Here is a 26,890-nt window from a genome sequence, read left to right as displayed (position 1 = left end):
TGCTTACTCTTTCTCTTTTCCCTCCTAACTTCTCCTCCTTCACCCCGACCCTCCTTCCTCTGCTCCCTTGTATACTTTCTTTACTCCTGCTTTCTTGCTTGCCCTTCTCCTTCTCCTTTTCCTCCTCCCAATATTTTTCCTGCCTTCATAGGTTAATTTATATTTCTTTGATTTTTTGTCTTTAAAATTTGATATTTAAAAGTATTTTAAACATTTAGCACTATGCCAACATACCTTTTGAAATTATTTGACAATTTCAGGTATTTTTGATCTATTAATTGTAAACACTAGTTATTTAGCTGTTGTGAAATGTGAGTGCTTCCACCTGTAACTAAAACAGAATGGAATGCAAGTCAACCATCCAAACTAGTCATTTGAAAATTTGAGAATACTGAAATAAGAATTAAATATTCTCTTATTAAAGTGTTATTTTTTCCCCCTGACTTCAGTAAAGGGCTTAAAAAGGTGTCAAACAGAAGTAGACTACATGACTTTTATATTTTTCTGCTTACTTTATTTTCAACTGCTTATTTTGATGATGAATATTGTTTTTTCACACATTTAAATGTACTACTGATGCATTCACACATTTAAATGTACTACTGATGCATTAAATATTTTATAGGCTATCAAGAACTGCACTTGAAAATAATTATATTTCTGTTTTGTACAAAGTTTTCACAGATTTTGTATATATTTTGGGTAGATGATTATTCCAATAAAAGGTTAAAGAGAAAGGATAGAGTGATTTCTGTTCACATTAAATCAATATGGGTTTAAAGACTGTCTCAGGCACTCTGAGGGTTTAATGTGAAGTTTGGAAAGGAAAATTTCAAGGTTGGAAAAGGTGAATATTATGGCAAGGAAACTAATGTTGTTTTTGAAAGATTGTGTGAATTTCAATTCTTAATTTAAGAATTTATTTAATGCTGTCCTCTTATTCATCCTGATGTCAGATTTTATATGTAAAAATGCCATTATGTTTTTATTATTCAACATTTGTTTATATGGTTCCTCTCTTCCAATTATTATTTCTGAGTCTTAAAGGAGGTTCCTTGGCAAGTTTGATCCCAGGTACTTGATTTCTAAAGCCTGTAATGAAGTTGCCTGTTAATGAGACAACAGTGCCTGATAGGAACTGGATAATGTCTAAATATTGATTGTGATGTCTGTCACAGCTTTTGAAGTACTTCTCTTTAATTCAGTTTAAAGAAATAAGGAATTAGAAACTGGCAAATAAAGAGTACCTTGAGTTTTTTAAACATAATTCATATTTATGTGTAATATTAAAAATGAGAGCTTACAAATAGTAGAGTTATTTATTTATTTATTTATTTATTTATTTATTTATTTATGGGACAGAGAGAGACAGAGCATGAACGGGGGAGGGGCAGAGAGAGAGGGAGACAGAATCGGAAACAGGCTCCAGGCTCTGAGCCATCAGCCCAGAGCCTGACGCGGAACTCGAACTCACGGACCGCGAGATCATGACCTGGCTGAAGTCGGACGCTTAACCGACTGCGCCACCCAGGCGCTCCCAAATAGTAGAGTTCTAATAATGATGTTGAATTGTAAAGACATTGCCATTACACCTGTAATATATGTGCATTTGAGTGTTCTAAATTTTTTATAATAAGATTTTTTTTGGTGATGTCAGCAAGGTGGTAGAATAGGAGTTGTCACTGTTATCCCACCACAGACATTGATTTTGTCAATCACTTACAGATGAGAGTACAGTTGTGGGAGTCTAGGAGTCTAGTGGAGAAGTCATAGCACATTGTTGGGGTAAAACCCCAAGAAAGACACCTTGAAGAGTCTGAGAATAGTTTTACTTCTCCTGCGTCACTCCTCTCCCGAGGCAACTCAGCTCAAGACCCTCTTGGCCCACGATTCTCCCTCAGAGGAAATTGAAAAGGATAGAGAATGTGAGTGCCTGTCTTCTCCAGATGTGCAGAACAGTCACCAAAAGGCCCACTTCTTCTTGCCCCACTGAGAATACAGAGATGATCAGCACAGCCAAGAGGTTGGGAGAGGCTGGGAGCATAGCAGCCAGGATTTTGGAACTCATTAGAAGACGATGGAAGTATTACCGTCTCCATCAAGAAGGCTGCCCATGAACTATTTGGGATACCTTTTCTGTGGAATTTCCAACTGGCCTATGGGCACCCCATTTCTCCACATGATTCATCAAGTCCTACCTTGTGGCTGACTCTGCGTGCACCCCCACAGATGGTGAGAGCAAATCTTTGCAGATGGATTGTGAGCATGTGCAAAAAGCATGTTCAACTTTGCAGGTTTGGGAGAAAACACAAAAACTTGAGCTCCCTAGAGAACTGCCCTAGGGAAAACAAATAGAAGGCTCTCAATACTTGGCCTGGCTTTGCAGGATCGGAAGGGGGCATGCAATCTTAAAGATTTTCCTGAAAGAGGTAAGGAGAGGTGTGGAGCATGCACATTCACGGAGAAAGCCTCAGAGTCCCTAATTGGGCTGACTGGTGAAGCTAATCAGTGAAGACTGGAGGAGGTAACTGCTTCTTCAAATGCAAAGACAGCAATGCAAAACTTCACTTAACACTGAAAATCAAGAAAACATGATCCCACCAAAGGAACACAATTTTCCAGCAACTAACCCTAAAGAAAGGGATATCTATGCCCAACAAGGATTTAAAAATAATTATCTTGAGGAAGGCAGAGATCTGTGAGAGAACATAGTTATATTATTTTCCAGATTTTGTTGAGTTGTCTATGAATAAAATGAGAAGTTATTAAAAAAATTCTGGAACTGAAGAACACAATGAATGTATATAACAACATAAAAACATGTAGAAGTGTAAAAGTAACTGGTTAAGGTAAAGTATATACACTTGAAACACTAATACTGTAGTGTTGGTATATAAATCACCTGTAACTGTAGTTTAAGGTTAAAAGACCAAAGTCTTAAAAATAACTGCAGTTACAATAACTTGTTAGTGGATATACAATATAAAAAGATGCAAATTTTGATATCAAAATATAAAATTGGGGGGGGGGGTGAAAGGGTAGAGTTTTTGTATGTGACCAAAGTTATCAACTTAAACTATTATAACTACAAAATGTGTTAGGTAAGCCCCCTGGTAACCCTAAAGCAAAATCTATAGTAATTAACCTGAAACCTAAAGAGAAAGAAAGAAGCATACCACTAAAGAAAAATCATCAATCACAAAGCATGAGAGGAAGAAAGAAATACTAAACAGTTAGAAAACAATGGTGGTATAAGTCGTTAACAATAAACAAGTACATTTTCTGAGTATAATGACATGAAAGTAGCTACCAGTAACAGGAAGAAACCTAGAAAATTCACAAATCTGTGGAAATTAAATAATACATACCTGAATAGTCAATGAGTCAAAAAAGATCAATGTTTCAAAGAAGAAATCAGTGCAATAGAAAAAAATCTTGGAACAAATGAAAATGAAAACAGCACACTGAAACATAGGGAGCGGAGAAAAGCAGTTCTAAGGGGGGAGGTTTATAGCTGTAAAGGCCTACATTAAACTAAGAGAAAGATCTCAACATAATTCTATACCTCAAGGAATGAGAAAAGAATAAGCCTAGCCAAAGTAATGTGAAGGAAAAAAAAAAAAAAACGATCAGAGCGGAAATAAATGGAATAGAGATCAGAAAAACAACACAAAAGATCAGTGAAACTAAGGGTTGTTTAAAAAGATAAATAAAATTGACAAACTTTTAGCTAGACTAACCAAGAAATAAAAGGAGTTTCAGTAAATATAATTGTAAATGAAAAAAGAGACATTATCCTGATAGCAAAAACATACAATATATCATAAAAGACTATTGTGAACAATTCTTGTCAACACATTGGATAGCCTAGAAGAAAGGATAAATTATTAGAAACATAAAACCTACCAAGACTGAATCATGAAGAAATAAAAACCTGGACAGACAAATAACAAGTAGAGAGATTGGATTGATAATCAAATATCTCCCAACAAAGAAAAGTCCAGGGCCAGATAGCATCACTGGTGAATACTATCACCAGTATTTGGTGAAAACTAGTGAATACTATTTTTAAATTCAAAAATTTAAAAGAAGACTTAATATCGATCTTTTTCAGTGTCTTCCAAAAAACTGAAGAGGAAGAATCACTTCCACAGTCATTTTACAAGACCAGCATTACCCTGATTATCAAAGCCAGGTAAGGCTACTACAAGAAAAAACAATTACAGGCCAATATCCTTGATGAACATAGATTAAAAAAAATTGTCAACAAAATACTACCAACCAAATTCAACAGTACATTAAAAGGATAATACAACATGATTAGGTGGGACTTATCCCTGGATTACAAGGATGGCTAAACATATGCAAATCAATAAAAGTGATATACCACATTAACTGGATGAAAGATAAAACTATTATTTCAATAGATGCCAAAGTATCATCGCCAGAATCTAACATCCTTTCATGATAAAAACCAAAAGAAATTATATATAGAAGGAATGTTCCTCAGCATGGTAAAGGCCATGGAGAACAGACCTCATAGTCAATGCTGAAAAGCAGAAAGTTCTTTTATTTTATTTTTTTAACGTTTATTTATTTTTGAGACAGAGAGAGACAGAGCTTGAATGGGGGAGGGTCAGAGAGAGAGGGAGACACAGAATCTGAAACAGGCTCCAGGCTCCGAGCTGTCAGCACAGAGCCTGACGTGGGGCTCGAACCCACGGACCGCGAGATCATGACCTGAGCCGAAGTCGGACCCTTAACCAACTGAGCCACCCAGGCGCCCCCAGAAATTTCTTTTAAAGTTGGTAATAAGACAAGGTTGCTAACTCTTGTCACTTATACTGAACTTATTACTGGAAATCCTAGCCATAGCAGTTAGGCAAGAGAAATAAATAAAAGGCATGGAAATCAGAAAAGGAGAAGTCAAACTGTTTTGTTTGTAGATAATATGACCTTATATGTAGAAAATCCTAAAGACTGTGTAAACAAACAACAAAAAAACCAACTAATGGATAAATTCAGTAAAGTTTCATGATATAAATTAACGCATAAGATCAGTTGTGTTTCTGTACACTAATAATGAACTATCTGATAAAGACATTAAGAAAACAAATAGTATATTTAGGAATAAATTTAACCAGGAGGTGATAGATATATACAATAAAAAACTATAAAACACTGATGAAAAAATGTAGAAAATGCAGATAAATGGAAAGATATGTCCTGTTCATGGGCTGGAAGAAGTAACAATAAACTGTCCATCCTGCTCAAAGCAATCTGTAGATTCAGTGCAATCCCTCACAAAATTCCGATAAAGTTGGTAAAAACATGGATAGAGCGAGATTACACACATAGAAGAGAAGGCAGTGTGGCAATGGATGCAGAGATTTGAGTGTGTTGGTCACAACCAAAGAAATAGAGGTGGAAGAGTCAAGGAACGTATTCTTCCCTACAGCTTCCTATGGGATTGTGGCCCCATCAGCCCTCCAGAGAATGGGTGGTTCTTGATTTTGGATCAATGAAACTGATGTTGAACTTCTTGCCTCCAGACTTTGAGAGAATAAATTTCTGTTGTTTAAGCCAAAAAATTTTTTTTCTTCTAAGAATTGGGTGTTGAGTGAATAGAGGAAAGTTGTACCAGCATAGATGTTTTGATGTCTGATTAAATTAACTAGCCAATTTATGTTAGTGATTATGAGTTCTACCCTCAAATTTCTAGATTCATGTAATTTATAATGGTTCATTGGCCTAAGTGAATTAAAGTGCATTGTTACACTGATACCAAAAGCTCCACTTCATCAAAGACCTCACTAAAAAGTAAAAAGGATAAGTCATATAATAGGCTCATATTCCAAAATTATTAAGACATAGAATTCATTAAGTAAAAGATACTCTTGGGTGCCTGCGTGGCTCAGTAGGTTGAACGTCCGACTTCTGCTCAGGTCATGATATCACGGCTTGTGAGTTCAAGCCCTGTGTTGGGCCCTGTGCTGACAGCTCAGAGCCTGGAACCTGCTTCTGATTCTGTGTCTCCTTCTCTCTCTGCCCCTCCCCCTCCCCCACTTGTGCTCTGTCTCTGTCTCTCAAAAATAAATAAATGTAAAAACAAAAATTAAAAAAAAGAAAAAGTTACTCTGATACTGACACAAAAATTAGTACTAGGTTATGGGTGTTGTGACAACAGAATTAAAATGTAGGTTTTTAGCTTACCAGAAGGCATGATTGATGTTTTCTCATGTTATTCAGTGGCAAGTCATATGGCAAAATAGTTATTTCTAGAAATATTTGCAGCAGGTCATGTATGAAATTCATTTCTGGCTTTGGGGAGAAGGTGAAAGAATAATAGTTTCTGTTCAACTTGTTTGCTGTTGGATTTAACATAGGTCATAGAGATGAAATTAGAATCCGCCAGTGTATAAGCTAGGATGAAAAGGAATACAGAACATTTAGCATTGGGGCTTGAAAAAGGCAACTGTTTTTTCACCAAATAGTAAGGGAGTATGAGAACCACTTGAGAAAACTTTGAGTGACCTTCTCCTATTAAAGCTCACCCTTTTTTCAAAGACCAAATTAAGAATATGATTTCAACACCTATTGTTAATTATCTTCATTGTATTATTGTGCCTTAGGCAAATGAACTTGAACTTGAGCATTAAGACAATGGGGCCAAATAAAAGTTCTTAATTAGATAAAATAATTTAAGGGCAAAAACTTAAGGTTTTGGTTCTACTGATGGCCAGAAATTCAAAGTGCCTCTCCGTTAATTGCAGAGAGAAACATAAACAAGGGACCAAAGAAATTTAGTATATCTATACAAAAGAAAAACAGAATTCTGAGTGTGATTATAGGCATATGAAGAAGATTGGTATTAGCTAGATATGAAGCTCATTAAATGTCTGGAAGAGTTGTACTTCCCAAAAGAACTGGGAGTCTGTGACTCAGGCTTCCAGTGATGCTTGGACCACTAAATATTTCCTACACAATAATACATTCCCCCCCCCCCCCCCCCCCCGACTGCTATTCAGGTAAGCCTGTTGCAGATGCTTAGGGCGTATAAGCAAGTGAAGTGCAAGTTGATAACCAGTGATTCTGAAAATTTTCAAAACAGTTGTGGAATTGGATAATCAAATAAGAGATATAAAGTATATGGCTATTTTAAGGCATAAGAACTAGACTAGAAATCTGTAATGTTGGGTATTCTGGTTGGCTCAGTTGGTAGAGCGTGCGACTCTTGTCTCTGGGTTGTGAGTTCGAGCCCCATGATGGGTGTAGATATTACTTAAAAACAAAATCTTAAAAAAAAACTATGATGTTGCCTTTATACCCCCAATATGTAGTGTATTCTTGGCCAAGAAATCTTATCTCTCTTGTGAAAATTTATGTAATAATCTAGCAATTAACCATTTCACAATTTTGTCTTGAGAATAAGATGAAAGGGAACAAACATCTTTGAAAATGTTACAGTAATATAAAGAAAAACTTAGTCACCCAGGAAGTTAGGACTGTAGTGTCTATGAAACTGATACATCATGTAGCTCTTTATCACCTAATTTGTTTAGCTCATTGGAATAGCTGGCTACCTTGTTTTGATCTTGTAAGATATGTGTATCTGATTATTTTACAATTTAGTCACCGAAAATTTAAACAAAAAGCACATCATTTTTTTTCTTTTTGGATAGCTTACAGGTGGGATTTTTTTTTTAACACCTAAGGTAGATAAGAAAACAAGCAACCATTGTCTTTCCAGATTTTTAAAAATTTTAATTGTGGCAGGTCAAATAAGTAATTAAGAATAAAAGTGAAATTTTAAAAGTTAGAGGATTTGAAGATTAGAATCAAAAGGAAGCCTAGTGGAAATCTTGTTTAGGGGCACCTGGGTGGCTCAGTCAGTTAAGCATCTGACTTTTGATCTCAGCTCAGGTCTCAATCCTCAGAGTGGTGAGTTTAAGCCCTGCTTTGGGCTTTGATCTGGGTGTGGAGTCTCCTTAAAAAAAAATATATTGTCATTTAAAGTGAATTTACATTCTGGGCACAGCAAATTGTAAATTTTTTAAACCACAGACTAAGTGAAGCGTAAGATGTGAATGTGTATATTTCCCCTAGTGCTTCATGAATGTTTTCTAGGGCTCTCATAGGTCAAAACCACTCTAAGCAGTGCTGTGTCAATTAAAATTGTCTACAAATTGAAGTGCATTTTGGCATTCGTTCAATTGCTCTGAATAATATGGGATGCCGGAAAGGGTCAGCTGTCTTCAGTAGTCTGAACTAGGGACCAATTTTCCCAGTTCAGTTTATTATTCAAAATAGAGGCTCTAGCTGTCTTGATAAATTTAAAACAACAACTAAAATTTGTTTCTTGCACATGCCATATGCATGTGTGATGAATTGGCCTGGGGGGTTCTGCTTCATTTCATCATAGTGTTCACTCTGGAATCCAGAATAATGTATCAATCTGAACATTGGCAGTAACTATAGTTGAGGGAGAAAAGAAATTGTCAAAACATGCACTGGCTATTACAGTGTCTGCTAGGAAGTGACACGGAGTCTTTTCCACCCTCCCTTCTTTGACAGCCGGTGCTTAGTTTGACAGCAACTTACACAGCCATGACTGAGGTACACAGCACAAAAAGCTTAAGCTTCCTACGGGTAGGAGATCCAATGGAGCAGAATAGTCCAATACCTTGGGCTTTTTATCTTACATACTTAACACTTATATTCCAAATGACTACTTCTGCAAATAGAATCTTTTTATTTAAGCATAAACACCTAAGACTGTTATACCCAAGTCCTCAACTTAGCATTTAGCAAATTGTTGTCCTGAGTACTCTTAAAAAAAGAAAAAGAAAAAGAAAAAAGAACAGCATTCCAACAATCTGTGGACTGAAATAAAGTTTTGTTTCTAAATAATTTTTATGCTTTCTATTCATTCTTATGGATAATTGATAGTTCGCATGGGGTACCAATGAGGTGATTCGAAAATGTTGCATGTGGCAAGGGGACCATCTCATCTCTGCCAGAAATTGGTGCCATTAATAGTGCTCACCTATCAACACTCATGCTATCTTGGCAAAGACTGGAATCCCTAAAGCGTTGGCTGGCAGGCAATGCCACTTTGGGATAGATCAAAATTATCATTAGAGAGCTACTGTGTGAAAGCTGAAAATAGGGACTCAGGATGTCAGTGTGAAAATAAGTACGGGTTTTGTTAAGTCCAACATCTGAGAATCAAAGACAATTTTTATACATTTTTTCCTATTTAAAATGTTCTTAATTTTATATAATTACTACAGATTGAACTTTGTGTCAATAGAAAATGACCTCTTTAAAGTTAATATTTAAAAAACTTAATGGTTTTAGTCTTGAATCTTACTTTAATATTATATTCATAACCTACTTTCTTTGTATTTTGGAGCATACTGCTGTCTGTCAGTGTCATTTACTTTTTTTTTAAGTTTTATTTTAATTCCAGTTAACGTACAGTGCTATATTTACTTTCAGGTTTACAATATAGTAATTTAATACTTCCATACATCACCCTGTGTTTGTCACGACAAGTGCACTCCTTAATCCTCATCCTCTATTTCACCCATCCCTCCAACCACCTCCCCTATAGTAACCATCAGTTCTCTAGAGTTAAGAATCTGTTCTTGGTTTGCCTTTCTCTTTTTTTCCCCCTTGCTCATTTGTTTTGTTTACTTTGATGAGGAAAGACATGACACATGTTCAGTTAGATTTAAGAAATTTTATGTTTTTTTTTAATGCTTATTCATTTTGAGAGCAAGAGAACACACATGAACGTGAGCATGAGTGAGGAAGGTGAAGAGAGAGAGAAGGAAAGAGAGAGAATCCCAAGTAGGTACCACTGTCAGTGTGGAGCCTGACACTGGATTCGATCTCATGACTGAGATCATGACCCGAGCTGAAATTAAGAGTTCAGTGCTTAACCAACTGAGCCATCCAGGAGCCCCAGGAATTTTATATTTCTAATGCTACTTTAAACTATATTGATGTTTATCATTTTGTCCCTAAAAGTGAATTGCTGGAATGTGGGGAAAAATTTATTTATTTTGGCTGATTTTTTAAAATCCAGCTCGTAATTTAAGCATCACATTAATTCCAAAAATTTCTCTTTCTGTGTTTAATTTTTCTACATGATCTATTCTATCATTTCTTAGAAATATTTTTTCTCTGCCAATCTTTAAATTCCTTTTTTTGGTTTGTTTTCTCCACTTAATTGCCTAGGACATCTCATCCATCCATTCAAAAAATATTTATTGAACATCTATTATTTGTAACAAACTGTTCTAGGTACTTGGCATATATCTCTGAGAAAAGGGATATGGTAAAATATTCCTTCCCTCTTAGAGTTTAGAACTGAGGCAACAATAAACATAAAACATAGCACATACTAGATCATGGAGCACATTAGCAGGTAAAAATGATATGGAAAAAAGGGGACATAATACAGGTCAGGAAGAGTGCCTGGAATTGGAAGAGAAGAGGGCAGAGAGAACAGGTTGTATTTTTAAATAAAGTGGCAAAGTGAAGCCTCACTAGGAAGGTGGCAACCAGTCAGGCAAATGCTTGAAGGCCTTAAGGTGTAAACCGTACAAATTCCAGGAGGAAGAGCACCGTAAGCAGGGAACAGCCAGTGCAAAGTCCAGCTGGAGCCAAGTGACCAGAAGAAAAGGATAGTGCATACAAAAAACACCGAGGGGAAACAGTAGGCACACAGATCACGGGAGGCTTGGTGGGCCATTGTAAGCTTTGAACTTGAAGGGAATGGAGAGTCATTAGGTGATTTGAACAGAAAAGTGAGTAAATTTATGAGAAGGTCTCTCTTTAAGGTCACTTTATATCTTTTGAATTATTTTCTATTAAGACATGATAAACTTATTCATTAAAATTATTATTTATATAAGTTTGGCTTTTGATGGTGCTCTCTTCTTTAAAGTAGAGAATATTAGGCAGAACTATTCTTGGTAAGTCAAAATAAATCAATTTATATTAAGGTTTCAGGAGATTGTTTTTTTTCCTTTCAAAATGCTTTGTTGCTTTATATTGCAATATATATATATGAATATATACATATATATGAATATATATGATATATATGTAGAGACTAAATAATAGTAAAAAGAAATATACCCACATCCAACACAATATATTATTTAGATTTGCCACTTTCGTGAACCCATACTATATTTATTCTTTTATAAGTGGCTTGCTAACAATTATATTGTTAATATTTATCTCTAGTTATCCATATAGCCCTACTTTCATTCTTTATTTCTCTCTCTTTTTTAAATTAGGATACATTTGAATTTCAAATGTTAAAAGTTATCTCTGGGTGAGGATTAAAGGTGATTGTTTATTTTCTTCCTTTAATGCCACCTTTAACATTTTAATAATGTACCATGTTAAATAGAAATTATTAATAGAAATGTGCAGTTAAATAGTTTTTTTTTTAAATTTTTTTCAACGTTTTTTATTTATTTTTGGGACAGAGAGAGACAGAGCATGAACAGGGGAGGGGCAGAGAGAGAGGGAGACACAGAATCGGAAACAGGCTCCAGGCTCCGAGCCATCAGCCCAGAGCCTGACGCGGAGCTCGAACTCACGGACCACGAGATCGTGACCTGGCTGAAGTCGGACACTTAACCGACTGCGCCACCCAGGCGCCCCAATAGTTTTTATACATGATTTATAATGTCAGTTATTTTGTCATTCTCCTTTTGGAGTTTGAGCACCCTAAAGATATCTGACAATCATACATGTAATTGTTACATGTTTTGGTTGCTCAGGATGCCTTTTAATGACTGAAACCCTTTTTTTAGTTAGAATCTTTTTAACAGCTTTACTAGGTATCTGTGACATATAAAAATTATAAATATTTAAGGTGTACAACTTGATGTTTTGATATATGTATGCATTGTGAAAAGATCACTACAATCAAACTAATTAGCATATCACCTTTACACAATTACCATTTTGTGTGCATGTGTCAAGAAAACTTAAGATCACCTTTATAAATTTCAAGGAAAAACCAAATCTATCCTCAACATGTTGTATATGACGTCTCTATAACCTGTTCAGCTTGCATAACTGAAAATTTTTAACCTGTGACTAGCCCGTGTCAATCACCATTCTACTCTGCTTCTATGGATTAGCTATTTTACATTCTGCAAAGTGAGATCATGCAGTATTTCTGTGTCTTGCTTATGTCGCTTAGCATAATGTTCTCCAGTTCCATCCATGTTCTCACAAATGGCAGGATTTCTTTTTTTTAAACATGAATAGTACTGTATTGGATATACACGTTTCCCCTGTTATCCAAAAGTAGAGTGTCCCTATGAAACCTTTCATAAGCCACGGTGGCATAAAGTATAGAAACAAGTAACATTAATTACATGGAAAAATATTTGAGCATTCCCAGACCCAGCAAGTAACCTCCTGTAGGCAAATGCTATTTTCACTTTTTGCCTTTTAGCATAAAAGTGAAAATCATTTTCAGATTTGTTAGTGAAAACAGGTATTAATACAGGTCTTCTGTAAAAGTAAAGTGATGTGACACAAACCTTTGAGTAGCAGGGGATACATAAACATACACATGTATATGTATACATATGCATATCTCACATTTTATTCATTTGCTGATGGACACTTTGGTCATTTCCATAACTTGGCTATTGTGAATAATACTGCAATGATCGTGAGGGTGCAGGTATCTCTTTAAGATACTGATTATAATTATTTTGGGTATACACCAAGATGTGGAGTTGCTGGATCATATGGTAGTTTGAGTTTTAATGTTTTGAGGAACCTCCTTACTGTTTTCCATAATGGCTGTAGCAATTTACATCACCACTGTACAAGGGGTCCCTTTTGTCCACATCCTTGTCAGTGTTTGTTAATGTTTGTTAACTTTTTTCTTTTTGATAATAGCCATGCTGACTGGTACGAGGCGATCTCTCAGTGTGGCTTTGATTTGCATTTCCCTGATGAATAGAGATGTTGAGCAGTACATAACATTTTTAGATTGTCTTCTTTCACTTAGTAATATGCACTTAAGTTTCCTTCATGTCTTTCCATGGCTCGATAGCTCATTTCCTTTTAGCTCTGAATAATATTCTATTGTCTATATGTCTCACAGTTTGTTTATCCCTTCATCTATAGACAGACATCTTGTTTGCTTCTAAATTTTGTCAATTATGAATAAAACTATAAACATCCATGTGCTGGTTTTTGTGTGGACATAAGTTTAAGTTTTGAACTCTTTTGGGGAAGTACAAAGGAGCATGATTGCTGGATGGTATAGTGAGAGTGTGTTTAGAGAACCAGACAGTGGTTACAGCTGGGGCCATTTGCACCTGCACTGGAACTCAGTCCCAAGGTTCTTGCGATGGTGCTTGCTGGGGCATTTTCGGCCCAGAGAGGGGATTAGGTCCAGCTCAGGCAGCTGAAATCTCTAAAGGCAAAAATGATGGCACACTTGGTGGTGAAAGCTTTAGGGAGAATCTCCAGTAGATGTGATGGCCGCTGATTCTTCAGTGGTGAAAGATGCTGGGTTCCTTTGCAAGCAGGTAGCTGGTGTCCACGGCTGTGAACACTAGTGCCCTTGGTTGTAAAAGTCACAGGCATCTGTTGTGGCTACGTTTCAAGCCCACATGGGGAAGGCTTCTGAGGTCTTCTGCAGATCAGGGTGGTGTGGCCTGTGGTGTCATTTGCTATGTAAGTTAATACTAATAGCCTTGCCCTTCTTTGTTTTTAGGTGTCTGAGCCACGCTGAACTCCCCAGTGATCTGGATAGGGTGAAGCTGCCGCAGGTCCTTCAGGCAGCACCCGGAAAGCTGAGGGGGTCTAATGCCCATCTTGGTTTCCTTTTCCTTTCCTAGGAGAACTTGTGGGTGGAGACCCACTTGGCACTGATCTGTGCTGGCCTAGGGGATAGAATGATGTAGGTGAAATGACATTTCTCTTTCTACCCTTTTCTTGTTGTGGTTCTCCCCCGCCCCCCTACTATGTTGCTATACCTTCTTGAATAGACTCCAGAACTCCTCTAGAAATGTTTTTGTTCATGGATGGTTGTCCAGCTGTTGTGTTTTGTGGAGTGATGAGGCTAAGATCTCTGATGCTGCCATCTTGCTGACATCAACTGCTATAACTTTTTTTCATTTATTCATTTTCACCGCTGTGGAGTGAATCAAATGCTAGCATTGGATTATAAATACAATTATCCATTCCACCATGACAGACATCTTGCCTTATGTATTTATTAACTTTTGCTTTTCTGGACAGTACAGCTATAAATATTCTCTTGCCTGTCTTCTGGTGCTCATACACAAAATGTTTGTGAGGGGATTCTTCTGTTATATTAGCTTTGGAACAATTCTGTGGTTGCAGCCATTTGACAGCTCAACTGGGTCTAGAGGGCCCAAGATGATCTCACTTAATCTGTTTGACAGTTGATTTTGGCTATTAGTTAAGACAAATCAGTTATCCTCAAACGTAATAAAATAACAATGATTTACTGTTTCCTGTGATTTTTGTGGTTGGCAACATGTTCAGGTTTTTTGTTTTTCTAGCTTGGGAGAACTTACGAGGTTGGAGTCATCTGACAGCTTGAGTGGGTCTGGAGGATCCATGAAGGCCTCAGTTGGAGTAGATCGTTGGCTGGAACAGTGTGGATCTTCTCTAGGTGTAGCACTTTATCCCTCAGTAAACTGGATTAGGAGTTTTTGCGTCCTTGTGGTCTTGAAGTTCCAAGTAAGTGAGGAGAGAGTGCAAAAAGACTATAATTACCTAAGCTCTGCAGCCCCCCCAACCTCGCTTTCAGCAGATTATTGTCAAAGCAAGACTCAAATCTAGTCCAGTTTCAAGGGGTGGGGAAACAGACTTCTGTTGATGGAAGAAGTTGGCACCCCATTGTGGAGATGTTTTCAGTCTGTCTACCATAGCTTGAAAGGATTTTTGCTTTAAAGTCTAGTTTGTCTGATAGTACATCTGCTTTATATGTATAAAAAAATGGTCAAAATTTTCCTGGTTTTGTTTTGGCCATTAAACTTTAATCTTTCCTTTTCCTTCTGCTTTAAAAATATTTGTGTTTAAACTTTCCTTTGTTATATTTTTAAAAATAATTTGTATTTTTTAAACACTGTCCTGTGAACTAGTTTCAGTGTTGGAACATTAATTCTCATGTGATGTACTGTATCTCTGTTGCTTGGATTCACTGGTACTTGATTGTACAGAATTTCAGGACAAATGTCAATTTTGTTCTCAGATTTAGCCAACATCCTTGCTGACAGAAAGCACAGAAAAATATAGGTAAGCCTCGTCTTTGGTCGTATTACAGAATTTTTCTTTATGTAGGAAATAGTACAACTAGAATTTGGTTTGATATTGATTGCCAGTTTTTTATTTCCAGAAAACCTGTCATGCTTTTTAATACTATCAATAGTCTCTTCAATAGAAAATACTATCCTCTATAGTAATTTCTGAACCTCTGAAAGTTAATTTTATTTAATTATACTGTATTAGTAAACATCAAATTTTCTCAGACTAAAAGTTTTTAATAACGTAAAATACCTTCATGTAAAAAGTAATTTTCTCTGATTTCTTTAAAATAATTTTACCAGAAATGCATCTTTAATATTTGACAAATTAAAAAATTTTTTTAATGTTTATTTTTGAGAGAGAGAGGGTGTGAGCGAGAGAGAGACAGGGTACAAGCAGGGGAGGATCAGAGAGAAAGGGAGACACAGAATCCAAAGCAGGCTCCAGGCTCTGAGCTGTCAGCACAGAGCCTGATGTGGGACTCGAACTCACGAACAGTGAGATCATGACCTGAACCGAAGTCGACGCTCAACCGACTGACCCACCCAGGTGCCCCAATATTTGACAAATTTAAAATAATGTCTTAATTTTTGAGGTTGAATATATTATTGCCCCTGTTTCCTGCTATATTTTACATGTTGGCAGGCAGTTTTAGCAACTATTTTCTTAAGTATTTATAAGATATTGGGCAACATGTTATTTTTGTGATCCCCAAACAATTTTTAAATGTTTTTTGTCTTAATTTTCTTAAATTAAACATATCTTCCTTAATTTATAAACAATGAGTACACTAAAGTAAACAATTGCGGTTGCAAAGCCAGATTTGTGAGCACAAGAACTATGACAAAGTTGTTTCAGTTAGCAGGGAAGAAATTAACCGTTTAACAATTGTGCCATACACACTAACAAAACGCCAGGGAAAAGAGCAGCACACTGGAGATTATGAATCAGTATTTTCTCTTGAAAACAATTGCCTCGAAATTTTTTTTTCTCAAAATAATTTGAGTATATTCTTCTGTTAGCTGTTAGTAATAACATCTGTGAAGTCTTACTAATTTGTGGACCTGAGATCACATCTCATGGACGACTGGCTAAAATAAAATCAACACTGTTTTCTGAGGACGTAGTTGGGGTGGATTAGCGAATTTGTGATTTTACTTTGCATAAGGCACAGCAGAGTAACGGGAATTTATCATTTTTGGAGAAGTTCTGCATTAGTAGTCACGGACAAACTGAGATCAAGTGTTCCTCCTGAACACGTAATACGGATCAAAGCCAAACCTCTGGCCTTGGCCTTCTCTAAGAGAGAGAGAATAAGGGATCTAGGTAGTCCAGACTTCCCAGTGTCAGCCAGAGGGCTCCTTATGTGGCTCCACCCCTTTTCTGCTTTCTGACCAGGTATTTCAAGCATCATCAGTCAGCCTCTGGCTGACCATTAAGCAGCAGTGGGAAGGTAAAGAGACCCCTGCCCATGCAATTGAGAGTTAACAGTATTCACACACCTCTATTATTCTGTTAGGCTCACAAATAGTCTTAAAATGATGCTCTAGTAAACTCCACCCCAACTAGCTTCAAAAAAAAATACAAGAGCCAACTTCATTATCAGCAAACTACAGGCTTTGCCTGAGTCTCTGGAGCAGGTGACAATTTGATTTTTAAGTAGCTTACTGATACTTAGCATTGATGTAGCACCATTCAAATGAAATCTCAGAGTGCTCTACAACACGTTAATTAATGACAGCTCATAATATCCCACGGAGGATGGTACATTTTGCAGCTACCCTTTTTAGAGATGAAGTTTCCAGGGGTTAAGAGACTTGAAAGAAGTCACACTTCAAAAGCAGTTGTGAAGCTATGAACTGAGTTCAGAATTTGAAACTATTAATTTCTAGCACTATCAACTAGGGCTCATTTCTTCCTCTTGTGTGTTAATAACCAAAATGATCAACATGTTGTTTTTGAGGTTCTTATTTAAAGCAAAATTAGCATAATTCAGAAAGTAAAAGGGTCAGTGCTTCAGAAAGGCCTTCTAAATAGGTGTGATAGTGGCTATAACTTGCTACTTGATGCAGAAATAAAGTTTAAAATTTACTGTAAAAGACACTGAATGATTTGATGATAATGCATTCTTGGGAAAATATAAGGTTAAATTTGGCAATTTGGCATTGAATATCAATTTAAAAGTTCAAAACTAACATTTAAAGATACCTAGTTGTAACCAGTCTCTAAAGAGCATGTACTGTGTGGTGGTTAAGGGCACAAACTTTGAGAACTAAATGGAGTTGATCACACCTTTGGGTGCTGCCATTTAATTGCTGGGGCACAATTAGTCACTTGAGATGATTACTGAATCCTGCTGAACTTCCGTTTTCTCGTCTGCAAAAATAGAGACAGGATCTAGTTAAAACATGCATAACAGGGGCACCTGGGTGGCTCAGTCGGTTGAATGTCTGACTTCAGCTCAGTCATGATCTCATGGTTTGTGGGTTCCAGCCCCTTGTTAGCTTTCTGCTATCAGTGCAGAGCCTACTTGCAGAGAGACCCTCTCTCCCCCTCTCTCTCTGACCCTCCCCTGCTCACACACACACCTTCTCAAAAATAAATAAATGTTTAAAAAAATGCATAGCACACACAGATGTATGAAGAAGAATGCCAGGTTCTTGTCACAAATGTATTCCATTTCTCTGGTGACTCTGGAAAAGTAAACTTGAGTTTTCTTCCTATCTACACCTAATTTTTAAAAATATGTAATCATGTAAATGTATAAAATGTAAAATTTACCAAGAGTATAAATTGAAAAATTCCCTACTTCTTTTGGTTGTTCCCACACCATCTAGATAGCTTTCAAGAGGAACCTCAAAAGTTCTTAAGTATATTTCCAAATACAGCTACAAATTTACAAACGTACTTTATGTACTTGCTTCTGCAACCAAAATTGTTAAATCTAATATATATTGTCCTAAAGATGGTTCTCACCTCATGTTATGTATTAGATATTTCACGGTAGTATGTTTAGAGCTATTCTTTTTAATAGCTGTATATTTTTTCTTTTTAGTGAATAAATCATTAACCAGTAGCACACTGAGGGGCAGTAAAGTTCCTCCCCACCCCATTCTTTCCTTTCATGACTAATGGAATGAATATCCTTGTACATATTTCATGTTGTATGTATGTCAGTATATATATAACAGGATAAGTAACTATAGCAAAATTACTATGTCAGCATGTGTATTTTTGACAGATATTACTGAATTGTGTTATACAGATAGTGTCAAATTTGACAGTCCCACCTGTTTCTCCTTACCCTGCCAATATTGTGCACCATCACATTTCTGTTTTGGCTTTCCAATCTTACAGGTATAAATGTATTTCATTAATTATCATGCAGAATAAAAACACATTAAGATTAGGGGACATGTAGGTAAACAGCAATATTACCAAGAACAAAAGGTATAACTTCTTTTGATGCTTGACTTTGACTATTTTGTGTATAATCCTTAATAACTTATGTATACCACATGCCCAATATCATCACATGCATCTGGAGCCATGTTGGTTTATATTATTTAATAAACATAATTCTCAAAAACACCATCTAAATACCATCAGTTTTGGAGCTCCTGGGTGGATTGGTTGGTTGGTTAAGTGTTGACTTTAGCTCAGGTCATGATCTCCCGGTCTGTGAGTTCAAGCCCCGCATTGGGCTCTGTGCTGACAGCTAAGAGCCTGGAACCTGCGTCAGGTTCTGTGTCTCCTTCTCTCTCTGCTCCTTCCTGCTCAAGCTCTCTCTTTCTCTGTCTTTCAAGAATAAACAAACATTAAAAAAATAAAATAAATACCATGAATTTTATGTTAAGTTTTACATGGTGTTTCTATAATATCAGACCGCTTAATCATTCCTTGGCTATTAAAATGTTCTTAATTTCATTTAGAGAAAATTAAACACTAATTTAAAGTATATTAATTGGGATTTATATTTGAGGCACTTGGTGCAATGTTTTGAATACTATATTGAATTGTTGCAGGAATGAAAGTTTGGTTCTCGTGAGTCGCGTTCATTTGTATGTGGCTATCAGCTGAAAAGCATGTTAATTTTTACTTGGTGAGGGGCGCCTGGGTGGCTCAGTCGGTTGGGCGACCGACTTCAGCTCAGGTCATGATCTCACACTCCGTGAGTTCGAGCCCCACATCGGGCTCTGTGCTGACAGCTCAGAGCCTGGAGCCTGTTTCAGATTCTGTGTCTCCCTCTCTCTCTGACCCTCCCCCGTTCATGCTCTGTCTCTCTATGTCTCAAAAATAAATAAACGTCAAATAAAAAAAATTTTTTACTTGGTGAAAATGCAGTTGGAGCACTGTGTGTGTGTGTGTGTGTGTGTGTGTGTCTACGTACTTGTGTAAAGTGAACACTGTTTACATTATTCTGGGCTTTTTGAAATAGCAAAAAAATATGTTCACCAGTGTCATCTTCGTTTTCATGAGACAGCATTTTCATTTAACATTGGTATTCTACTAACAGATTGGAATTGACGTTCATGAAATTGGTGTTTATTTTACATGCATGCGAGCTGAAGGTTTTAAGCAATTATTACTATAATTCTTTGACCTCAATTATGCAGATAGTTCATACATAGTATTTTTTATAGCCTGGATAAGCTCTGTAATTGAATTACTCCCCTACTTCATTTTCTTTTTTTTTTTTAATAGAGTGCTCAAATTTTCCTGTTTTTATTCTGTTATTGGTAAAAGAAGCTTAATAGCACACAGAGGTGGGGGTGTCTGTGCAGATGGATTGGTGGCAAAGCTCACCTGTGCAAGCACGAGCTTTCTCTGATTCATTTAAATCTTGAAATACTTGTAATAGTCCATATTATCTCCTTGTTTTAGATATGTTTCTGCTCACATCATGGCATAAAATTGATGCTCCAGTATAATGTGCCATTTTTTGGTGTGACTTTTCAGATCCTTGCCATATATAAGCCCACATCGTGAGATGGGTGTTAGTGGCATAAATGGACAGTTCACTGGATCATTTAACTGATTTAGTCAAAGCCTTTTTAGGTATAGAGCTAACACTTCTTTTTTCTATTTACTAAATCATTAAATAAAACGATTTGATTTAAAAAATAGATTTGAGCCTGAGTGGCTGAGTTTGGAGCCATGTTGGTTTATATTATTTAGTAAACTTACTTCTCAAAAACACCATCTAAATACCATCAATTTTGGGGCTCCTGGGTTGGTTAGTTCGTTGGGTAAGTAGTCTAGTGATCCATGAGTTCGAGCCTCGCACTGGGCTCTGTGCTGACAGCTCACAGCCTGGAACCTGCTTCAGATTCTGTGTCTCCCTCTCTCTCTCTTCCCCTCCCCTGCTCAAGCTCTGTCTTTCACTGTCTCTCAAAAATAAACAAACATTAAAAAAATAAGTGCCGTCAATTTTATGTTAAGTTTTACATGGCATTTATATAATATCAGATTAATATTTACGTGATGTCAGAAGCATCTGGCTTCAGCCCAGGTCACGATCTTGTGGTTTGTGAGTCCGAGCCCCATATTGGGCTCTCTGCTGTCGGCACAGAGTCTGCTTTGGATCCTCTATCCCCCTTCTCTCTGCCCCTTCCCTGATCATGCGTGTGTGTTCCATCTCTCAAAAAAAATTTAAAAACCAGTATGACATTCAGACTGTTCAGTTATGCTCTGGGTCAAGTTTTGCGTATTTAGATGAAGAAAAAAAACAAAATTTCTGTAGGTATTTGCTTTAAACTAGTGTACCCTACACTAGAGTTTGACCATAATTTATTGTGTGATAACATGTGCTTGCTCTTCCTAGGCTTCATACTTCTTTGTCTAATAGGAGTTTTATCCCATAACGGAAGTAGACACTCCTTGAAGATCAAAAGTGCTTGTCTGAATTTTGAGGTCCCAAAGCCTGAGTTGCTAAAGAAAATGGTGGCAGCAGCTATGGAGAGAAGAATCCCATTTTCTTGTGTGGTTCTGGGTCAGTGGTTAATTTGACAGGGGTAGGGGATAGGAAGGCTGTGCATTGCACTTAAACTATGGTAGCCCCCCTTATCCGTGGCTGCATTTCCCATGGTCTCAGTTGTCTGCAGTCAGTTGCTTTCTGGAAGCAGATGGTCTTCCTTCTGAGGTATCATCAAAAGGTCACTGGTAGCCTAACACTATGTCACAGTGCTAACGCCATTCACCTCACTTCATCTCATCATGTAGGTAGTCACATCACAAGAGTGAATACAGTGAGGTGTTTTGAGAGACCACATTCATATACCTTATTACAGCACATTTTTATAATGGTTTTATTGGTAGTTGTTAATCTCTTACTGTGCTTAATTTATGAACTAAACTATATCATAAATATGTATACGAAAAATCATAGGATATATAGGGTTTGGTACTATCTGCAGTTTCAGGCATCCACTCGGGGTGTTGGAACACACCCCCTGCACTTAAGGGGGACTACTCTGCTCTACTGTTGTCTCCACAATCCTCAGACTCCTCATACAGTTTACTGGTTATTTTGGCAAAAAATACTGGATACACAAATTCCAGAGAATCCATGACCTTGGACAATGGACATAACTGCAGTAGCCAGTTGAAAGTAACTAGAGTGAACCCCCAGGCAGTTTGAACACCTGTAACATCTCTGGAAATAACTAGCACTACCTAAATTAAATTACTGTGAACTTTTAAAAAATTTTGTTCTTGGGTTTGTATCTTGAGAGATTCTGATTTAATTAGTCTGGGTGGGCAGAGTGTTATATGTGGGCCAGTATGTATATATGTACATATGTATCCTAAGGGATTCTAACAATTCTCACAACAGCTTTTGAGATTTCGTTTTGTTTCCATTGTTTAGTGTCTCTCAGACTTTAAGATACATAAAATCACCTGGAGTGCTTGTTAAAACACAGCACGATGGTCCTGCCCCTAGAATTTCTGATTCAGGAGGTCTGCGGGAGGACCTGGGAATTTGTATTTTTAACAAGTTTCCAGGTGATGCTGATGCTGTATGTTAGGGACCACACTTTGAGAACTATAGGTGTGGAAGATCAAAGAAGCTCATAGGCTTGAAGGGAAATAATGACCTTTCCAAGTTCACACAACAGTTAAAAGAACTGGGATTTGAACCTGCCATTCTGATTTTAAGTCCACTGATTTTTTTTTTTTAACTAGACTAGTGTGTTACACTTTACAAATTACTTTTGCATCTATTATCTCAAATCATGCTTGAAAAAATAGGGCTGGCAGGGGCTGTTAATGTGTAATCGTGAAGAGATTTGAGCTCAGGTACCTGAAGTGATTTCCACATGACTACATAGCCAGTAAATAAAAGAGAGTAGAAATTAATCATGATACCTGTTTTTAAATGTTTTTACATTATTCCAAGTTATAATCGGCCAAAATGAAATTGTCTCATACTTTAGGTAAAAGATTTTTATAATACACAGGTATTTTGTATTAACTAAATCTGATTTGGTGATGTGACATAGTATTGGAACCATGTATATCACTAACATTTGCAGTAGTATTTAGTAATAAATATGTTTGTCTTAATTTCAGATTCTGTATTAGAATAAGTTATGTAAAATCATCATATATTCTGGAGATATGTTTCTTTGGAAGATTTCCAGCTTCTAAAATATCTGTGATGAGCTGATTTGGAAATATAAAGATTTCCTAATTTATTTTAAAACCTATGGATTCTGTTTTTGAAATGCCAATATGTAGGCACATATTGTTTCTTTTCTAGCTTCTGTATAGTTTTTTCTAAACAAAGTATGCATATCCTATAGAAGAGATGCTTAAAGAACGTCATTTTAGGAGCTAAATTTTTGTTTACTGGGTATTTTTCACTTTTTCTCTGGATTTGGCAGAACTAATAGAAGTGTTATTTCTTTGAAAGACTGTTTCATTGCTATGCCTGCCTGAGGCCTCATCTTTCTACATGCACTTGAAAATGCACATTTGTCCTTTTCTAGGGATTCTATCTCTTTGCCAACATCTGCAGAACATTTCTGTGAAAAATATCCAATGGTTATTCAGACTTCTTCATCTGTATAGAAACTTCCAGGTGCTCAGCCAGACTGACTGACAGCTGCTTCTTAAACATCATCAAAAGTGAGTCACATTAGTGTGTATTTTCTCACATGCACACTTGCACAATTATGTATCCAGAGAGGTATTTACATTTTGATGACCCAGAAAGAATAATTCTGCCAATAAATTTTGAGCTAGCTATGTAGTTTATACAAACCTATTTTAATACTCACAATGTAAATAAATAGGCAATACCTTGCCCAAAACAAAGCATGACAAAATAGTAACACACTCAACAAGAAAACAAACACATAGCATAAGACCTGCAAAGTCTAAGCACAGGCTTTTGAGAAGAAGGTAGCAAATGCTCTAAAAATAAAGAAACACAAATATATTTAATTTGAACTACACAGGGATCATTTTTTAATATTGAATAGTTGTTATTTTCAACGACAAAGACCTAAATTTTCTTTAAGGTCTCACTGTACTTCTAATATTCAGTTCTATCTGGAGCTTATTTTTTTCCACCATTAACATCTTAGAGCCTGACAATACTGAAGAATAATATTCCATATTTATGATCAGATACCAAGGTGGGAAAACCATGGCTTTAACTGGTGTAATGGTGGGCTAGGTCCCCAATGGAGCCATCCTTTCAGATGAGTAGGGTTGCATCTCACCTGAACACCCCTCACTCCCTGCCAGCTGTGTCCCAGAGCCTTGTTCTTTCAAATTAAAGTGAGGTTTTTTTCTTACTTACCCATACCAGTTTTTCCACTTCTATGTTTTTATGACATGTAGGCATCTTTTCCCACCTGATTTTATGTAGTTACCTTGTCTTCTCCATAGATTGTTGTCTTTTTAAGTGTGAGACTCCATTTTACATTCTTTGCACTGTGTCAAGTATAGGGGATGCTGGGCACATGATAAACAGCCAACAGGTGGGTGATACTACATTCCATTTTATTACTATGGTCTGAAAAAGTACTGCGGCTTGGAAGGGAGATCACTAATAGAGTCTGGTTTCTGTGGCAATCTGCTTTAAATGTCTACATATTTTCAGTAATGTCTGAAACACAATTTTAAGGTGAGATTGCTCAATCTTTGCACCAGGCAACCATTATCTGTAGTAGCTAGAGTACTTTTGTTTCAATTATTCTTTCATGAAGGAAACAAGATTAATAGTTAGGAAAGTGTCCTGCAAAATGTTTTAAACTTACAAAAAATATTCTATTTAAAATTGACTGGTTTCATAGGTAGTCATTGATGGGAGTGTTCATTTGAAATAAGATTTTTAGAAATCTCTTACTTTAACCAGAGTTCGGAACTTAACCAGAGTCCCCCAAATGAAATTACTAATGATCCTATCAACAAATTATCCTAATTGACCACTCAGTTGTGGCAGCTGAGAATTTAAAGATAAAAGTATTTGAGGACAATATATTGGATGTTGTAAAAGTATTAAAATTGGCAGATTCTGTGGTGTTCTTCCTAAGTTGTCCTTTTAGGGGAAATTGCATTTAATTTGCTATCATTATTATTTGAGACCACTTTCTCTGTAAAGCCCTTGAAGCTACTTTCTTTGTTTACTTCATTCTCTCTTCTTTCCCTCCCTCCTTAGATCCTCCATCCCTGGCCTGAACAATACAAGGTTCTGAATAATCTGTCATACCTACAATGAGGTGCTAGAGTGTGAAAAGCGAAGTATGACCCTAACTTTTGTAACGATAAGATGGACTGGCTCCCTAGAGATAACTGGAAGTTACCTGATTTCTTCCTTCCATCCATTCATTCTTCCTTTCCTTCCTTTCTTCTATTTTTCCTTCCATCCATCCATTCTTTTAAAAAATTATTCTGGGGGCACCTGGGTGGCTCTGTCAGTTAAGTGTCCAACTTCAGATCATGATCTCATGGGTTGTGGGTTCAAGCCCCACTTTGGGCTCTGTGTTGAAAGCTCTGAGCTTGGAGCCTGCTTCAGATTCTGTGTCTCCCCCTCTCTGTCTGCTCCTCCCCTGCTCATGCTCTGTCTCTCTCAAAAATAAATAAACAAAAAATTATTCTGCTCTTCTGTCATGAAAAGAGAATTGTCTCTTTACTAATGTTGAGCTCTTGAATTAATAAAACAAAATTTTTGATTTTTCAGTTTTCTTTGGAGTCATTTTAAGGGGTGGGAGAACACAGTTACTAATAAAAATGATCTACTTAATTAGTTTGGCATGAGGGATGCTGGGATTCAGGGCATATCACCCCAAAGTATGCCATTTTGGCATATTGATTATTTTGAATTAAAGTTTAACTTAAGAAACAGCCAGTGCCAGAAGAACACTCTTGACCCTCTTTTGTCCTGCTGAAAGCAGGAAATAAATCTCCTGTGGGAAAGGTACCCTTTCTCACAGCAGGAGGTCAAGAAGACATCCTTATCACCAGAGATGGGGAATTCCGGACCAAGAAGGCCACATAAACAAAGCCTGTCACTTCACTAATAAACTACCCCAAAAGCAGACTTTTTCGTCTTAACAATTCTTCAACAAATTTATAATTTCTTTGTCTTAAAAGTATAAAAACTGCTAACTTTGGTCACTTCTTTGTTCCCTATTTTTATGAGCTCCTGTGTGTATGAAATTAAAATTTTCTCCTGTCAATTGGCTTTATGTCAGTTTAATTATTAGACCAGTTAAACAATCTAGAAGGGATGAGGGAAGGTTTTCCTCCCCTACAGGAAATTAGCCAAACTGTTTCTGGGAAGAGTCCAGTTCTCTGCCCAGGATTCCTCTCATTCTGTTGTCTCAAAGTGTGGTTCCCCAGACCAGCATTATCATCACCTGAGAACTTGTGAGACATACAATTTCTGGGGCCCTGAACCAGAGCTAATGATTCAGGAAATTCGGAGACAGGGCCCAGGAATCTGTTCTCACAAGTCTTCCAGGTGGTGCTAAATGCATGCTCAAGGTTTAGAACCTTGTATTTTCTTCTTGGTAGGAAAAAAAGGACCTGGAAGGCCCTATTCTTAGATGTCTACCGTGTTGTCAATATCACACAAAAAAATAGGAAAATATGGTGAAAATGCAGTTAGCATGGCTGATCACAGAGTAAAACTAAATAACGCAATTTTGTCAGTTCACATTAGGTTCTTCTGTTTTGTTTCATCAGATACTTAGGGGTGATTCTACTTATCCCTTAACAAGACTAAACTGTTACTGTATTAATTGCAGTCTGATGGAAGTCAGCATTTATTAAAGTGCACAAAATAATATTTAAATAATTCATACTTCTATAAGTTATATTTCGATTCCAATATGGAAAATTTGAGAAGAGGTGAGACATGGCAGGAATTTTTCTAATCCTTAGGTAATTGTTGCTACAGAGGGAATGTATACAAGTGTTTCCAAATTGTGTGGAAATATGAACGCAATCTTACCCCCCCCCCCGCCCCCCAGTAAATTTCCATAGTCATTTTTTTTAATTATTTCTGTCATGGAATGCTATTTTATTTGAGGACGTGTAT

At 36.7% G+C, this 26,890-nt stretch overlaps 1 long non-coding RNA gene across 8 annotated transcripts in view; it reads left to right on the top strand.

The window, feature by feature from the left end:
• The window catches only part of LOC109495729, a 369,888-nt gene that overhangs the window by 330,258 nt on the left and 12,740 nt on the right, over nucleotides 1-26,890 (top strand). For 6 of the 8 annotated variants that reach the window (XR_006592085.1, XR_006592086.1, XR_006592081.1 and 3 more), the window contains 2 exons: nucleotides 23,328-23,466; nucleotides 25,007-25,270. This is a non-coding gene — a long non-coding RNA (uncharacterized LOC109495729). Of the gene's footprint in view, nucleotides 1-23,327; nucleotides 23,467-25,006; nucleotides 25,271-26,890 lie in introns of those variants that run through there. The other 2 variants (XR_006592080.1, XR_006592077.1) reach the window with 1 other exon arrangement.

This window comes from Felis catus, chromosome F1, assembly GCF_018350175.1.
Source record: "Felis catus isolate Fca126 chromosome F1, F.catus_Fca126_mat1.0, whole genome shotgun sequence".
Lineage (NCBI taxonomy): Eukaryota > Metazoa > Chordata > Mammalia > Carnivora > Felidae > Felis > Felis catus.
Note: the sequence above shows the minus strand (reverse complement) of the source record. Positions and strands in the feature narration are given on the sequence as shown.